At 43.5% G+C, this 15,172-nt stretch overlaps 1 protein-coding gene across 3 annotated transcripts in view; it reads left to right on the top strand.

Annotated features, from left to right (window-relative positions):
- LOC141108281 (synaptonemal complex central element protein 1-like) overlaps positions 1 to 15,172 on the top strand; it is a 202,396-nt gene that overhangs the window by 33,603 nt on the left and 153,621 nt on the right. The window lies entirely within an intron of this gene.

The raw sequence follows: 15,172 nt of genomic DNA, 5'->3' as shown, positions 1-15,172 counted from the left end.
TTGAACCGCACAATTACCACCCCCTGTATAAGTGTGGCCCACTATTCCTCCTAATGTGCTAAATCAGTGTAAGCATGATGATCATGCAGTGAACAAATATCAAAAAATCCATAATTTAATACCTCAATTAATGATAAAGTGAAAGAAAAAAAAAAAATTTTTTAATTATATATATATATATCTATAGTATGAAAGGTTGTCTCTATGGGTGCATTATTCAAAAATCATTAATGAAGCAGTTCAAATCTACTTCAATATTCAAGCCCCTGGGGGCAAGACTTTTCAGGCGATATATCCATAGGGTTTCCCTTTGTGAGAGGTCCCTAACTCTATTAGACCCTCTCCAAGATGGATATACACAGTCTAATCCACAGAATTGTACTAAGGAGGGATCTTGATGGTGTTTCTCTCTAAAATGTAGCGATACACTATGGTTTTTGAAGCCATTTTTGATGTTCGTGAGATGTTCAGAAATTCGGACTCGGAGTAGTCGTTTCGTCCGTCCAACATACAGTAGCCCACATGGGCACCATAGAAGATAAACGACGTGTGAGGAATTACATGAGATATATTCCTTAATTTCAAAGGTTTCCTGGTCTGTGCTGGTGACAGAGGTCATTCCCCTATTGGAGACCCTTACAGTTTTACAACACACACACTTCCTACATGGGTAAAAGCCTTGTAGGTTGATCCTTAAAGTCTGTTGTCCTGGTGGGTCCAAAATCTTTCTTACCACTTTATCCCCAAAACTTGGGGCTCGTCTATAGACGAATTTGGGTGATGAGGGTAAGATTTGGCCCAGGTGTCTATCACGACCTAAAATGTGCCAATGTTTTCTAAATATAGTCTCAATGTCCCTATACTGAAAATGGAATCCTGTGATGAACCTAATTTGATGTTGGGCACTACCACCTGTTGGATGTCCTCTCCCAAAACACTGATCTCTGGGTGTGAGTGCTACCTCCTGTATTGTGTTATCCAATGTCTGTTCTCGGTAACCCTTCTGTATGAATTTATCCTTTAATATTTTAACTTGGGTGTGGTAGTCCTCTAACTCGGTACAGTTTCTTCGTACCCTGAGTATTTGCCCCTTCGGTATATTGCGGATCCAAGTGGGGTGGTGCCAACTTGTGATGGTCAAATAGCTGTTGCGATCCGTAGGCTTGAAATAGATTTTTGTCTTTAAACCATTAGCATTCCTTTCTATGGTTACATCTAGAAAGTTGACCGAAGTGTCGCTAATTTGGTAATCTAATTTGATGCCATTGGAGTTATCATTCAAATGCCCCAAAAAATCAATCGCTGATTCTTTTGATCCAGTTCCCAGTTCTATTGTCGCTTCATAGATGATTTGATGTTCATCTGGGAAGGATCAAAAGAATCAGCGATTGATTTTTTGGGGCATTTGAATGATAACTCCAATGGCATCAAATTAGATTACCAAATTAGCGACACTTCGGTCAACTTTCTAGATGTAACCATAGAAAGGAATGCTAATGGTTTAAAGACAAAAATCTATTTCAAGCCCACGGATCGCAACAGCTATTTGACCATCACAAGTGGGCACCACCCCACTTGGATCCGCAATATACCGAAGGGGCAAATACTCAGGGTACGAAGAAACTGTACCGAGTTAGAGGACTACCACACCCAAGTTAAAATATTAAAGGATAAATTCATACAGAAGGGTTACCGAGAACAGATATTGGATAACACAATACAGGAGGTAGCACTCACACCCAGAGATCAGTGTTTTGGGAGAGGACATCCAACAGGTGGTAGTGCCCAACATCAAATTAGGTTCATCACAGGATTCCATTTTCAGTATAGGGACATTGAGACTATATTTAGAAAACATTGGCACATTTTAGGTCGTGATAGACACCTGGGCCAAATCTTACCCTCATCACCCAAATTCGTCTATAGACGAGCCCCAAGTTTTGGGGATAAAGTGGTAAGAAAGATTTTGGACCCACCAGGACAACAGACTTTAAGGATCAACCTACAAGGCTTTTACCCATGTAGGAAGTGTGTGTGTTGTAAAACTGTAAGGGTCTCCAATAGGGGAATGACCTCTGTCACCAGCACAGACCAGGAAACCTTTGAAATTAAGGAATATATCTCATGTAATTCCTCACACGTCGTTTATCTTCTATGGTGCCCATGTGGGCTACTGTATGTTGGACGGACGAAACGACTACTCAGAGTCCAAATTTCTGAACATCTCACGAACATCAAAAATGGCTTCAAAAACCATAGTGTATCGCTACATTTTAGAGAGAAACACCATCAAGATACCTCCTTAGCACAATTCTGTGGATTAGACTGTGTATATCCATCTTGGAGAGGGTCTAATAGAGTTAGGGACCTCTCACAAAGGGAAACCCTATGGATATATCGCCTGAAAAGTCTTGCCCCCAGGGGCTTGAATATTGAAGTAGATTTGAACTGCTTCATTAATGATTTTTGAATAATGCACCCATAGAGACAACCTTTGATACTATATATATATATATATATTTATGGTTGGAGCCCTATGTCCGATATGTACATAGATAACACTTATAGTAAAGATAAGACTTACCATCGGAAATAGACCTGAAAGTGTGGACTTACCATATGAAATGGACCTGAAAGTGTGCCTTGGTCTAATGGCCGGTATGCCAAAATAAGGGGGCATACCCTGGTTTAAGAAATGATTATTCTGTAAGAGAAATGAATGAAATGAATAGTTTGAGAAATGCTGTGAAATGGGGATGGGAGGGTGGGTATCGCGCACAGGAAACCGACAAGCACCACAGGTGAGCGGGCTGCTTAAGTACCCCCCCGGGCTCCTCCCATAAATTCAGGCCACCATACTGGCCTTCCTACTTATGGTTGGAGCCCTATGTCCGATATGTACATAGATAACACTTATAGTAAAGATAAGACTTACCATCGGAAATAGACCTGAAAGTGTGGACTTACCATATGAAATGGACCTGAAAGTGTGCCTTGGTCTAATGGCCGGTATGCCAAAATAAGGGGGCAAAAACATTCAGGTAGGGTTATAATTTTATTGGTTTTCAGTTATTTATTGAGCCAATTTGGAGAATGCCTGTGCCATCTCTGTTTGTGGATTGGGAATATACCGGGCGAAGCAGGCTGATTTCCACCTGCCTAGTCTTTTGATGATGTGGTCTGGAACCCCGTGGCGGGACGCCGAGGAGGCTGCTCCGATGCGGAAAGAGTGTCCGAAATACTGACTAGGGTTAAGGTGAAGATTGCGGAGAAGTATCCTTATGTGTTCCACAAACTGAGAGGCGTTTAAGGGTTTAACTGGGAATGGTAGAAGGGGACTGCTGTCTGGTTGCTCAGGCAGGAGTGACAGGAGTCGGTTGAGTACGGCGACTGGACACCAGCTGTTGTTGGTTTTGTAGAGGTGAATGTTCACTCCTGAGCCCGTTTGCTGGGTTTTAGAGACCTCGAGGTGCAGGATGAAGTGGTCTTGGTATCGAAGCAAGTGTCGTCTGCATAGTACTTGGTCTGTGGGTTTGTTAGAGGTGAATTCGCCAGGCCGCAAGAACCCATAGTAAGCTAAATATATGGCTGCTTGTAAGACCGTGCTGGGGAGCAGACCGAATGGCGAAGTAGCCAGAATAATTGGTGCTTGCAATCTTGTGACAATGAAATGATTCGAAATGTTTGCCTTGATTATGAATGAACTCCATGACAGAGGTCCGGCCTGGTCGTCATGATTTATTCGACCGTGAACCGGGCTCTGGAGCATGTATTGAAATGAGGCAACTGAAAACATTGGTGCACCCAGGACGAATCGGTGCCTGTTTGATGCATCTGGATTCGAATCGGAGCGCAGTATGAAATGAAATGAGAGAAATGATTATTTTGACCGAGGCTCGAATTGGTTGTGCCGTGTTTGCGACTGGCAACCAACCGAGCTCTGGTATAGGTATGAAATGCGATCGGAACCAGCGAAGCATTTCGTGACGAATCGGTGCATGTCAGATGCGACTGGTTTCGGAACGGTGATGCGTTGTGGGAGTGAAATGGTAGTAATTGCATGACAGAGATATGGATCAATCCCCCGATGTCTGCGACTAGCTATGATCCGGACTCTGGAGCATGTATCAGAAATGAGGCCGAGCCCTGGGGCACGCCGTAATGAATCGGTGCATCGAAGATGCGACTGGATTCGAAACGGAGCGCGGTAAGTGAGGATGTAACATATCGTTTACCATGACGGAGGCTCGAATCGGTCGTGCTGTTGTAGCGACTGACTGCGAATCGGACTCCGGAGCATGTACTGAAATGTGGCCAATCCTGGGCACGCCGAGACGAATCGGTGCATTTCCATGCGACTGAATTCATGTTGGAACGTGATACGTGGAAATGAAATGATAACCATGACAGAGGTACGAATGACTGATAATAACGTAACTCTGGAGCATGTATAGAAATGAGGCCAATCCTGGGGCACGCCGAGACGAATCGGTGCATTTCCATGCGACTGAATTCATGTCGGAACGTGATACGTGGAAATGAAATGATAACCATGACAGAGGTACGTATGACTGATAAAACGTAACTCTGGAGCATGTATAGAAATGAGGCCAATCCTGGGGCACGCCGAGACGAATCGGTGCATTTCCATGCGACTGAATTCATGTCGGAACGTGATACGTGGAAATGAAATGATAACCATGACAGAGGTACAAATGACTGATAAAACGTAAAATGCGATACACACTGCAGTTTGTAAAATGCGAGTGAAAACGAAAATTTGAAATCACGGTTTAGTGACATGATATGAAAACGAAAAGTCCGACGGGACCTTACCTGCGACAGCCAAGCCAGACGCGTGGTACAACTACGAACGAAAAACGCGGACTTCGAAAGTTTTGAGTACGGAATATCGAATACGGGAACTTGCGAGGCAAGAACTTGCGGACGCTGGTATATCGAATAGTCGGCCTGGTGACGTATATCGCGCACAGGAAACCGACAAGCACCACAGGTGAGCGGGCTGCTTAAGTACCCCCCCCCCGGGCTCCTCCCATAAATTCAGGCCACCATACTGGCCTTCCTACATATATATATATATATATATAATTAAAAAAAATTTTTTTTTTTTTTTTCTTTCACTTTATCATTAATTGAGGTATTAAATTATGGATTTTTTGATATTTGTTCACTGCATGATCATCATGCTTACACTGATTTAGCACATTAGGAGGAATAGTGGGCCACACTTATACAGGGGGTGGTAATTGTGCGGTTCAATCTTTGGTTTTTGAAAGAGAAAACTAGGGAGTCTTCTTTAATTTCACCACTAGAGGGCTCTGTCACTATTTAACAGTGTAGAGATACCCTAAGATTATATAGAGATTCACTAAACACACAATACTTTTGAACTACCATATACATTATATGTTTAATGATTTATGGATTTATGAAAGAACTCACTATCACTTTTTCACCCTTAGTTCATTTTAGGAGTAATGGGGGGAGTTTAGGGAAATAGCCCAACTTATAGCTCTGATCGGGCACTGTATGGGCTGCACTGATTGATCATTTAATATAGTATGTCAGGTTGAGCTTTTAAGTACAACACCTCTGGATGAATTTTTATACTAGTAAGTGGGGTATGTTCTAGAACTACGATTAATATATATTGTTAACCATGATCCTAGGAATAGCGCTTTGAGTGAAAGCTTCTTTTGCGATCTTTGTTTGTAACCCAGTTTATGCAACATGGTTAGCTATACTTGTTCCGACATTCTTTGGGATATTTTGTAATAAAAGTGCCCTCTGGGGAATGTGATCGGCCCAGCGCCGCTGCGTTGAGGGCTGCGGGGACACCTGGGAACGTGAAGGGAGATTTGCATACAGCTACGTCGATAGACGGGAGGGGTATAAGAGTGGGAGGTGCCGTACCGTACAGCCAATCCCATGAGGAAGTCAGTTATGACGAAACATGTCGGGGCGTGGCTGTACGGCATCCACTATTAACAGCTAGTGAAGGACGGGACGTTGCGGTGCATCTCCGGATACCGGCGAGAGCTTTTGAAGGCGCTATAGGAGCCGCGTCTTGGGCGTGCAGGTCAGCAGGAGATCCACACCAGCAAAGCGTCAGTGAAGAGGGGTGAGAACCCATCCAACCTTTTTCTTTGGGGTCCGCCGCGACCCTCTTTCCACAGTGGTGCTGGGCGTTTCACAGAGGAGGATTGAGTTGGAATTTGCTTTGCAGTGTCATTTCGGTTTGATTCAAGAGTTTTCTTGTGAGTGCAATGATTGAAGGTTTTTAAGTTGAATAAATTTTATATGTTTTACGGTATCACACTATGTTGAGTTTTTTCTATGCATTGAGGTGACACTGGGATAAATAAGGAATTCAGAGCTTACACTCTCAGATGACCAACTATACACCCATGCTTTTTTGCCAAAACACGAGAGTGTGAGGCATTTTGAGTCGGTGAGTGTTGAATTCAAGGGGAGTGGAGTCACTGACACTAAGTGAATTGGTGGACTGTTTCCAGATATATCACATTTCCTGCACGGTGACCTGTCTATGGACTTTTTATGGACTATACTACCTGGTCTCACCTTTGATTTTATTTGCAGTTGAAATTGCTTTGTGTATGGCACATCTTCACATACACTGTTACAATTTCCACTGTTATATTGTATATTGAATAGTGCTTTTTCTGATATAGATAGTCTTATGCATTGATTTCCTCTTTTTTTAGATAGATGCACTAGACCACTTTCTGAGCATTGGATGGTTTAATCACTGTCATTTAGCGCCACTTATATTGATTCACAGGGGCGCATTTGGGCTCTTGGAAACAATAGGAAGTTCTGTACTGTTTATTTAATAAGTGGCAGCTTTGGATGCACTTCATTAGTTTTTTTACACATTTGTTTCACATATATTTTTTTACATTTTTTTCACACCCTTTATAGGGGGTTAACATCCCTCTGTCTGGCATTGAGCGCAGTGGTGAGAACTCAAGAAGGGCGTGTTGGTTTGAGTTTTCATTTTTTGATATATTATACTATCTTCAACCACCTGCAGCCATGGATGCCATCAACTTTTTATCCAACAGACAAATGAACCCCGAATCTGTCTTCTCCACTAGTCATGAAATGACCGACTGTGAGGAAGACTACACGAGTATTTTAAAAAATTTAGATAATCTGCTGGAAAAGCAGATTAAAACATGGTGGGATGTCTTCACATTTGAGCATTATTTAAGGGAAAATCTCATCTTTCAGGACCTAAGATGGGAAGTAGCACCCCAGGATGGGCTCAACGAACAAGTGTTTATGGATGAGTGGTTTGAATTTTTTAACAAAGTAGGAAGGGAATTACAAACCCTTGTTTTAAAGAGAAAACAGATCAAGCTTAGTAAAATTAAAGAGAAAATCACTGCTTTGCAGAGTAAGTTGGAACCAATTAAGGAGTCCAATCAGATGAAAGAATTTAACATCAACATGCAAAAGAAATTAGAAAAAATAGATCGAGAAACCCAAAAGAAAAAAGTGAAAAAATACAATAGGGACTCCAATGAGGTCTATGCCTGGCAGAACTCAAATATTGAAAACACTGAGACTGACAATATCATTAAAGAGGGAGAGCCCGTCAGAACCACTGTACAAACTCACCAAACCAAAAACGCACCCCCTAGGGGCATCAACAATAGAGGTACATTAGGCCCAACCTTAATCGGAATGACAATACCCCAGGTAACAGGGATCATCGCCATAGTGATTATTATCAATCAGTAGGTCCAACCAGACCTAGTAATGGGGGGTACTCACAACAGTATGGTTACTCCTCACCCCATTCACATCAACAAAAAAGGGGAGGGGGGGGACGAACCATGGATCACCCCCAACAATGGCATCACTATCCTCCTCCTGAACCCAACTATTATGTACCACTGTATAATAGGTATCAACCATTAATGGATGAAGAATATAGAATACAACATCAACAGGAACCTTTTTTAGGACAACGGGGAGGGGGGGGAGGGGGGGTGGAACACCAAGGAGGAACATACACCCAGGGGAACACAGGGGAGGCAATGTCACTGGGCCCCCACAGTTCCCAAATCGAGAGTTTACCCCTTATCAAAGAGGAGAAGGGGATGTCGGGCAGGCAGACGCAGACAACCCAAGGAAAAGACCAAGGGACATGTAGATACGGGTATATACAATCTGAGTGAGGTTAAGTTAAACGAGAAGGAATTAAATATATTACAAACTGGTCTTAAATGTGCCCCCAGGAGAGTGATGAACAAGTTTGAAACTTACATTGATACACACAAATTTATCAGAACACTTAATTTAAAAAAATATTTTCTCAGTCACCCTGTGGAGTCAGGGGTTAGGGCGAATGTAGGAGGACAGAGAATTGATAGTGGCCTGAAGAACAGGTCAATTTTCAATCCACAATTATCGAACAATCACTTCATAGAGGTATTCAAGCACTTGGTGTTGAAAGACATCGAGGAGCTCCCTGTCAAGAAAATGGTAAATCCGAGGTATATCAAGGATGGTTTAAAATCTTTGGAAGATAAGAAAAATATCATCATCCGCCCGGCGGATAAGGGAGGTGGGGTGGTCCTAATGAATAAAGATTTCTATCACCATCAGCTCATGGAACTCTTGGGGGATAGAATTACATACAAGAAACTGGGAGTTGACCCAACGGAAGCGTATAGAACACAATTGAGTGCGTTGGTGGAATGGGGTCACCAGATTAGCGTTTTGGGTAGTAAAGAGAAGCGCTATCTGGTGCCCTCAGTGTGCAGGATCCCAATCATCTACACACTACCGAAAATCCACAAGAACGTGCAAACACCCCCCGCCCGCCCAATTGTGAAAGGGATAGGTTCTGTTACGGCACGCTTGGGAGAGTATTTAGACATATTTTTGCAGTCTAGCGTCCTTACCACCAAAGCTTATTTGAAGGATACATCAGACCTGTTGCAACTCTTGAGGGAAGTGGTCATCAACCCTGAAGGAGAGACATATTTGGTGACGGCTGATGTATCCTCATTATATACCATCATACAACATGAGGATGCACTGCTGGCACTGAATTGGGCACTCAGCAAGAGGGATGAAATCCCCCATATGCAAAAGCGTTTTTTGGGACATGCTCTGGACTTTTGCATGTCCCACAATTATTTTTGGTACCACGGTTTTTTCTTTTCACAACAGGTTGGCGTGGCTATGGGAGCTAAATATGCTCCCAGCCTCGCCAACCTGTTCATGGCCGAGTGGGAAGACAAGCGAGTATTTAATACCCAAAGACCCCAGCTGAAGTTCTATCGTCGCTTCATAGATGATTTGATGTTCATCTGGGAAGGATCAAAAGAATCAGCGATTGATTTTTTGGGGCATTTGAATGATAACTCCAATGGCATCAAATTAGATTACCAAATTAGCGACACTTCGGTCAACTTTCTAGATGTAACCATAGAAAGGAATGCTAATAGTTTAAAGACAAAAATCTATTTCAAGCCCACGGATCGCAACAGCTATTTGACCATCACAAGTGGGCACCACCCCACTTGGATCCGCAATATACCGAAGGGGCAAATACTCAGGGTACGAAGAAACTGTACCGAGTTAGAGGACTACCACACCCAAGTTAAAATATTAAAGGATAAATTCATACAGAAGGGTTACCGAGAACAGACATTGGATAACACAATACAGGAGGTAGCACTCACACCCAGAGATCAGTGTTTTGGGAGAGGACATCCAACAGGTGGTAGTGCCCAACATCAAATTAGGTTCATCACAGGATTCCATTTTCAGTATAGGGACATTGAGACTATATTTAGAAAACATTGGCACATTTTAGGTCGTGATAGACACCTGGGCCAAATCTTACCCTCATCACCCAAATTCGTCTATAGACGAGCCCCAAATTTTGGGGATAAAGTGGTAAGAAAGATTTTGGACCCCCCAGGACAACAGACTTTAAGGATCAACCTACAAGGCTTTTACCCATGTAGGAAGTGTGTGTGTTGTAAAACTGTAAGGATCTCCAATAGGGGAATGACCTCTGTCACCAGCACAGACCAGGAAACCTTTGAAATTAAGGAATATATCTCATGTAATTCCTCACACGTCGTTTATCTTCTATGGTGCCCATGTGGGCTACTGTATGTTGGACGGACAAAACGACTACTCCGAGTCCGAATTTCTGAACATCTCACGAACATCAAAAATGGCTTCAAAAACCATAGTGTATCGCTACATTTTAGAGAGAAACACCATCAAGATCCCTCCTTAGCACAATTCTGTGGATTAGACTGTGTATATCCATCTTGGAGAGGGTCTAATAGAGTTAGGGACCTCTCACAAAGGGAAACCCTATGGATATATCGCCTGAAAAGTCTTGCCCCCAGGGGCTTGAATATTGAAGTAGATTTGAACTGCTTCATTAATGATTTTTGAATAATGCACCCATAGAGACAACCTTTTTTTTTTTTTTTTTTTTTTTTCTTTCACTTTATCATTAATTGAGGTATTAAATTATGGATTTTTTGATATTTGTTCACTGCATGATCATCATGCTTACACTGATTTAGCACATTAGGAGGAATAGTGGGCCACACTTATACAGGGGGTGGTAATTGTGCGGTTCAATCTTTGGTTTTTGAAAGAGAAAACTAGGGAGTCTTCTTTAATTTCACCACTAGAGGGCTCTGTCACTATTTAACAGTGTAGAGATACCCTAAGATTATATAGAGATTCACTAAGCACACAATACTTTTGAACTACCATATACATTATATGTTTAATGATTTATGGATTTATGAAAGAACTCACTATCACTTTTTCACCCTTAGTTCATTTTAGGAGTAATGGGGGGAGTTTAGGGAAATAGCCCAACTTATAGCTCTGATCGGGCACTGTATGGGCTGCACTGATTGATCATTTAATATAGTATGTCAGGTTGAGCTTTTAAGTACAACACCTCTGGATGAATTTTTATACTAGTAAGTGGGGTATATTCTAGAACTACGATTAATATATATTGTTAACCATGATCCTAGGAATAGCGCTTTGAGTGAAAGCTTCTTTTGCGATCTTTGTTTGTAACCCAGTTTATGCAACATGGTTAGCTATACTTGTTCCGACATTCTTTGGGATATTTTGTAATAAAAGTGCCCTCTGGGGAATGTGATCGGCCCAGCGCCGCTGCGTTGAGGGCTGCGGGGACACCTGGGAACGTGAAGGGAGATTTACATACAGCTACGTCGATAGACGGGAGGGGTATAAGAGTGGGAGGTGCCGTACCGTACAGCCAATCCCATGAGGAAGTCAGTTATGACGAAACATGTCGGGGCGTGGCTGTACGGCATCCACTATTAACAGCTAGTGAAGGACGGGACGTTGCGGTGCATCTCCGGATACCGGCGAGAGCTTTTGAAGGCGCTATAGGAGCCGCGTCTTGGGCGTGCAGGTCAGCAGGAGATCCACACCAGCAAAGCGTCAGTGAAGAGGGGTGAGAACCCATCCAACCTTTTTCTTTGGGGTCCGCCGCGACCCTCTTTCCACAGTAGTGCTGGGCGTTTCACAGAGGAGGATTGAGTTGGAATTTGCTTTGCAGTGTCATTTCGGTTTGATTCAAGAGTTTTCTTGTGAGTGCAATGATTGAAGGTTTTTAAGTTTTATAAATTTTATATGTTTTACGGTATCACACTATGTTGAGTTTTTTCTATGCATTGAGGTGACACTGGGATAAATAAGGAATTCGGAGCTTACACTCTCAGATGACCAACTATACACCCATGCTTTTTTGCCAAAACACGAGAGTGTGAGGCATTTTGAGTCGGTGAGTGTTGAATTCAAGGGGAGTGGAGTCACTGACACTAAGTGAATTGGTGGACTGTTTCCAGATATATCACATTTCCTGCACGGTGACCTGTCTATGGACTTTTTATGGACTATACTACCTGGTCTCACCTTTGATTTTATTTGCAATTGAAATTGCTTTGTGTATGGCACATCTTCACATACACTGTTACAATTTCCACTGTTATATTGTATATTGAATAGTGCTTTTTCTGATATAGATAGTCTTATGCATTGATTTCCTCTTTTTTTAGATAGATGCACTAGACCACTTTCTGAGCATTGGATGGTTTAATCACTGTCATTTAGCGCCACTTATATTGATTCACAGGGGCGCATTTGGGCTCTTGGAAACAATAGGAAGTTCTGTACTGTTTATTTAATAAGTGGCAGCTTTGGATGCACTTCATTAGTTTTTTTACACATTTGTTTCACATATATTTTTTTACATTTTTTTCACACCCTTTATAGGGGGTTAACATCCCTCTGTCTGGCATTGAGCGCAGTGGTGAGAACTCAAGAAGGGCGTGTTGGTTTGAGTTCTCATTTTTTGATATAAACCAGATGTGACCAGAACTGTGTGACTGCGACAGAGTGAACCAGACATAAATAGGTGAAAGTACGTTTATTTAAGGAAAATGCATATGTGAACACACCACAAATACAAGTGAACAACCAAACAATCAGTGATATAAAACCAACCAGCATATGTAGCAAGACGGAGTACCAGAATCGTAGTCAAGCCAGGCCAGGGTCATAAACAGGGAATCAGTAGCTGGGAAGGGAGATAAACAGGACAAGAGAGGATGGATGGATGACAGGAGGGACGGGTCAGGTACAAGGCTCAGAGTCCAGAGTCCAGGGTTCAGGTAACGGACAGGAAACAGGATCAACAGGTTCCAGGAATCAGGCTTCAGGTACAGGTTCAGACTACAGGATCAGGGTAACAGGATACAGATCAAGGCTCAAGGACAATACCAGGGCAACATAAGTGTGCAATTGCCGGGTATTTGTACTGCAGCTCTGCTAATTAACGTCAGGTGACACCTGTCTGCAGAGGGGAATACCTGCTCCATACTGCCAGGATCCATCCGCTGGTGGACGCCAGTACTGCGGCCCAAAGATGACATAACATTAACAGGGAAAAGCTCTCCTGACAGTTCCAAACTGCCAGGAGACACCTGCTGGTGGACCTCAGTACTGCATGCCAAATAACAGAAATTACCAGCGGATGGAACATTTCCTGACACAGTGCTTTGCGGACTATTATAGAGCCCTCTATAGCTCCAGGGTAGACTACAGGGATGAGGACCTGACAGACTATCTGGAAGATATTGACATGCCAGTCCTTACATCAACCTATCGTACACAGCTTGATGCACCCATGACGGTGTTGGAAATCCAGAGGGCCCTTAAATCCATTCAGACTGGTAAAACACCGGGGCCTGATGGAATTCCTGCGGAATTCTACAAACATTATGTGGAAGAACTCACTGTTAGAATCCATACCCTGTTTGCTGCGTCGTCGCGGTCGGAGAAGCTCCCTGACACAATGCGGGAAGCAGCCATAGTGGTGATCCCCAAACCAGGGAAGGATCCCACCCTGTGCTCCTCGTATTGCCCCATATCCCTGCTGAACGTCAACGCCAAAATATTAGCCAAAATCCTGGCGATCAGGCTGAATTCGGTCATAACGGCTCTGGTACACTCGGACCAGACTGGCTTCATGCCGGGCAGGGGAACAGATATTAATATCTCCCAAAATTCCTATATTTTTTTCCGAAACACCCCCTCACATATCCTTAGGTCATTCTTCAGAAGGCTAGAGAGTTTACTGATATCCTTTGTGTGGGCTGGGAGGCCTCCCCGTGTGGCGAGACAGATACTGTACCTCCCTCTGGCTGGAGGGGGATTGGCACTCCCGAACTTTCTACTGTATTATTGGGCGGCTGTCCTGGTCACTGTAAGGTAGTGGTTCTCCCAGCCTAGACAAAATCCAGTGGTCACCCTGGAGGCGGCAATTCTGCGTTCTTATGCAGCCTTCAGTAACTTGCCATTTTGGGGTCTTAGGGCCAGCCCCTGCATGACGACCCTCATGCAGCCCACAGTGGAGGTATGGCAGGAGGCCCGGACAATATACAGGTGCCCTAACCATTTGTCACCACACATGCCCCTGTGGGGTAACCCTATGTTGCCCCACCTGAATAGTATTCCGGACCCATATCTCTGAGCAAAAAAGGGGATCATCACCTTGAGACATATAGTCCTTGAAGGTAGACTGATGCCTTTCCAAGAACTGAGACGATCTTACACTTTATCACACTCCTTCCAGTTCCGGTACTGGCATCCGAAACATGCCTTTGAGGCCCAATTCCCTGAGTCCTTAACATTGGAGTCAGACTCCATAGAGCGCCTCCTGATTTCTAGGGAAATGGGACGTTCTCTTTCTTATACCTTTATCTTAGTGTGGAGTACGACACCAAACTTACCAAAACATGGGATGGGTGGAGGGCTGATATTCTGTCCCTGGGTGAAGAGGAGTGGGAGTAGTGCCTTTCCTCTTATATTCCATCTATGATCTCTTATATTCCATCTATGATCGCAGCGAGAGATAGATTCATACAATTTAAACTTCTTCATAGGGCCAATTATACCCCAAAGAGGCTGGCACGTATCTACCCACAAAGAGATTTCAAACTGTCAAAGATGTAAGCAAGAAATAGGTACGTTCTGGCACATGGTCTGGTCCTGTCCAAAGCTCTGACCCTGTTGGGAAGCTGTAGCCTCCAAACTGACAGACATAACTGGGACAAGTATGTGGGTTGACCCGAGTATACTGTTGCTGAGCCATATGGAAGATGTAGATGGAGATAGGTATAGTAAATTATGCCTGACTTTTTCACTGTACTATGCCAGATGGGAAATTCTCTTGAACTGGAAATCAGAAGATCCCCCTACCTGTGCCTCTTGGCAGCACTCAGTAAATTCGGTACTGCCCCTGTACAGAATGACCTACGAGGGCAGACAGTGCCCGGGGAAGTTTGATAAAATCTGGTCCTCCTGGTCGAATGGGTGCTATGATTCGGACCCCCCTCCGGTTTGACTAACATAACAGCCCCACAGGCTGGTTACTGCTCCCCCCCTCATCCCCCCCTCCCTTTTTAGGATCCTGCACTATACAATGGTTAAGGGCTGAGGGAGAAACCTTGAGGAATTGCTAGTGATTGTTATTTGGTATAACTGTCTCTCCTTGATTTGCTCGGCACCGGTAAGCAGTTATTGGTTTGCAATC

Source organism: Aquarana catesbeiana, linkage group LG09 (assembly GCF_042186555.1).
Source record: "Aquarana catesbeiana isolate 2022-GZ linkage group LG09, ASM4218655v1, whole genome shotgun sequence".
In the NCBI taxonomy this organism is placed as follows: Eukaryota; Metazoa; Chordata; class Amphibia; order Anura; family Ranidae; genus Aquarana; species Aquarana catesbeiana.
This window is presented reverse-complemented; position numbering and strand designations above follow the sequence as displayed.